Raw genomic sequence first — 4,228 nt, 5'->3', positions numbered from 1 at the left:
TATATATATATGCAGATATATTCATATATCTGCACATATATATATATAGGAGCCCTGACATAATACACTCAATTGACGCGCATTGTGAGCAAAAAGTGTAGACTTCCGAGAAATTTCTCACTTGCAGCAAACAAACAGCCTTCCCAGTGCCATGGAGCTCTGTAGGGAATATTCTGTCATATGCGGGTACTTGGGTACAGAAGTTTGAGAAGCACTCAGGGTCCCATTGAGCTCCTTGGGGTACAAAATATGTCTCATTCCCATCTATATCCTCATGCTAAATTCAGGGCCACCCAATGACAGTGTGTACAGAATGCTTTGGCCCTGTCCTTCCATCATCCCATTGCCCCATCATTGTCGAGGAAGAAGCCCAAATGGCAGCACCCACCTGGTGGAAAGAGGTCAGGTAGGGGAGAACTCAGACAGCTGTGGGTATGAATTCTAACATTTTTACTATTACATGTGTGTTCACCTCTCTGAAACTTAGTTGAATGAGTATCCACGAACCAGGAGGAGCAGCACAGACAGAAAGGTGGGGGACGGGGAGGTGTCTGCTGCTGTCCAGAAGTCTGATTTCAAATGCAGAAAGCAGGAAGGAGCAGAGGCCTTAGGAAGGAGCCCCTCGGCCTCTGGGATGAAAAGAGATCATGTTGAATTGTGGCTCTGGAATGCCCTGTGTCCACACTCCAGGGAGGTGGAGGTGCTAGGAGCGGCCTGTCTTCTCTCTGAAAGACCTGGGGTCTACACAGGTTTTCCTCGAAAATCCACTATATATATATATATATATATATATATATACTATATATATATATATATATATGCATATAGATGAATATATACATGCATATATATATATATATATATATATATATGTGGAGCCTCTGGCATAAAGCACTCTCTTGACGTGCATTTTGAGCCAAAATTGCAGACTTCCGAGAAACGGCTCACTTGCGGCAAATGCACAGCCCTCCCAGCGCCTTGGGGCTCTGTAGGCGATGTTCGGTCATCCGCGGGTACTGGGGTACAGAAGTTTGAGAAGCACTCACTGACACTTTGGGCTCCTTGGGGTACAAACTAGGTCTCATTCCTCTCTGTATCCTCCTGCAGAGTTCAGGGCCACCCACAGACAGTGGACCCAGGGATGCTTTGGCCCATCCTTCCATCGTCCCATCCGTCGCGCCATCCTTGTCGCAAAAGGAGCCATAATGGCAGCCTTCGCCCGCTGGAAAGAGGTCAGTTTGGGTCACTGCAGACAGCTGTGGGTCTGAATTCTGACTCCGTGCCTGATCAGCTTTGTGATCACCTCTTTGAGCCTTTGATTTCTTCATTTTGAATGCGTATACGGGGACCATTACGACCATCCCAGGCAGAACGGTGAGGGAGAGGGAGGTGTCTGCTTCAGTCCTGAAGTCTGATTTCAAATGCAGAAAGCGGGAAGGAGCAGAGGCCTTAGGAAGGAGCCCCTGGGCCTCTGGGATGAAAAGAGATCATGTTGAACTGTGGCTCTGGAACGCCGTGTGTCCACACTCCGGGGAGGTGGAGGTGCTAGGAGCAGCCTGTCTTCTCTGAAAGACCTGGGGTCCACACAGGTTTTCTTAGAAAATCCACCATATATATATATATTTATATGCATATAGATGAATATATATATATGCATATATATATATATGGGAGCTCTGGCATAAAGCACTCTTGACATGCATTTTGAGTCAAAATTGCAGACTCCAGAGAAATGTCTCTCTTGCGGCAAATGCACAGCCCTCCCAGCGCCTTGGGGCTCTGTAGGCGATGTTCGGTCATCTCCGGGTACTGGGGTACAGAAGTTTGAGAAGCACTCACTGCTACAATGAGCTCCTTGGGGTACAAACTATGTCTCATTCCTCCTGTATCTCCTGCAGAGTTCAGGGCCACCCACAGACAGTGTGCCCAGGAATGCTTAGGCCCACCCTTCCATCATCCCATTCGTCCCTCCATCTTTGTCGAGGAAGAAGCCTAAGTGACTGCCTTCACTGGGCGTAAAGACATAATTTGGGGGAGTCTTCAGACCCCTATCGGTCTGACTTCTGACTCTGTCACTTATTAGTTGTGTGATCACCTCTCTGATCCTTTGTTTTCTTCATTTGGAATGCATATTCAGGGACCCTTACGACCGGTACTTGCAGAAAGTTGAGAAAGAAAGAGGTGTCTGCTCCAGTCCTGAATTGTGATTTCAAATTTAGAAAGCAAGAAGGAGCAGAGACCTCAGGAAGGAGCCCCTGAGTCTCTTGGATGAAAAGGTATCATGTTGAATTGTGACTCCGGACCCGCTATGTCCACACTGCATGGAGGCTCATGTGCTTGGAGCGGCCTGTCTTGTCTCAAATGTCTGAGATAAACACAGCCTTTTGTTGTAAAATCCACTATATATATATATATATATATATATATATATATATATAAGTTTGATATATATATATATATATAGAGAGAGAGAGAGAGAGAAAGAGAGAGAGAGAAATAGATATGCATATATATATGTATATGCATATACATATATCTGCAAATATATATATATCTGCATATATATATATATGGTGGTTTTTATAACAAAAATATGTATATATGGGAGCTCAGGTTTAAAATACTCTATTCACGTGCATTGTGAGCAAAATTTGCAGACTTCTGAGAAATTTTCACTTGTGGCAAATATACAACCGTCTTAGCAACTTGGGGCTGTGTAGGCCACGTTGAGTCCTCTGCGGGTACTTGGGTACAGAAGTTTGAGATGCAGCAGCCTTGCATTGAGCTCCTTGGGTTACAAATTATGTCTCATTCTATGTGTATCCTCATGCTGAATTCAGGGGCACCCACTGACAGCCTTTCCAGGGATGCTTTGGCCCACCCTTCCATCATCCCATCGCCCCTCCATCATTGTCGAGGAAGAAGCCCAAATGGCAGCCTCCATCTGGTGGAAAGAGTTCGGATTGAGGAGACTTCAGAGAGCTGTGGGTCTGAATTCTGACCCTTTCGCTTATTGGCCGGGTGATCACCTCTGTGAAATTTAGTTTCTTAATTTTCAATGAGTATCCACAGACCAGCAGGACCAGCCCACCCAGAAGGTTGAGGATGTGGGAGGTGTCTGCTGCAGTCCAGAAGTCTGATTTCCAATTTAGAAAGCAAGAAGGAGCAGAAGCTTCAGGAAGGATCCCCTGGGCCTCTTTTCTCCAAAGGAGCCATTCTGAATTGTGGCTCTGGAAGCCCCTGTGTCTACACTCCGGGGAGGAGAATTCCGTTGGAACTGCCTCGTTTCCCAAAGAGATCTGGTCGCAACAGAGCCTTTTGTTATAAAACCACCATATATAGATACATGCATATATATATATTCATATATATATGCATGTATCTATATATGGGAACTCTGACATAACACACTTAATTGACGTGCATTGTGAACAAAAAGTGCAGACTTCCGAGAAATTTCTCACTTGCAGCAAGTGCACGGGCTTCCCAGCGTCTTTGGGCGCTGTAGTGAATGTTCAGCCATATGAGGGTACTTGGATACAGAAGTTGGAGAAGCACTCAGGATCAATAGAGCTCCTTGGGGTACAAACTATGTCTCATTATCTCTGTATCCTCATGCTGAATTCAGGGCCACCCACTGACAGCGTGTCCAGGGATGCTTTCGACCACCCTTCCAACGTCCCAATACCCCTCCATCCTTGTAAAGGAGAAGCCCAAATGGCAGCCTCCACCTGTGGAAAGAGGTCAGGTTGGAGAGACTTCAGACTGCTGTGGGTCTGAATTCTGACTCTTTCACTTATTAGCTGTTTGATCACCTCTCTGAAACTTAGTTTCTCAATTGTGAATGAGTATCCTCGGACCAGCAGGACCAGCCCATGCAGAAAGTTGAGGGAGGGGGAGGTGTCTACTGCAGTCCAGAAGTCTGTTTCAACTTTAGAAAGCAGGAAGGAGCAGAGGCTTCATGAATGATCTCCTGGGTCTCTTTTATCGAAAGGAACCCTGTTGAATTGTGGCTCTGGAAATCCGTGTGTCCACACTCGATGGAGGCATATGTGACTGGAATGGTGTCTCTTCCCTAAAAGATCTGGAGTAACACAGCCTTTTGTTATAAAAACCACCATATATATATATGCATATATATTTATATATATATGCATATATATATATGGCAGCTCTGGCCTAACACACTTTATTAAGTGCATTGTGAGCAAAAAGTGCAGACTTCCGA

Source organism: Pteropus medius, unplaced genomic scaffold, assembly GCF_902729225.1.
Source record: "Pteropus medius unplaced genomic scaffold, Ma_sr-lr_union100, whole genome shotgun sequence".
Lineage (NCBI taxonomy): Eukaryota > Metazoa > Chordata > Mammalia > Chiroptera > Pteropodidae > Pteropus > Pteropus medius.
Note: the sequence above shows the minus strand (reverse complement) of the source record.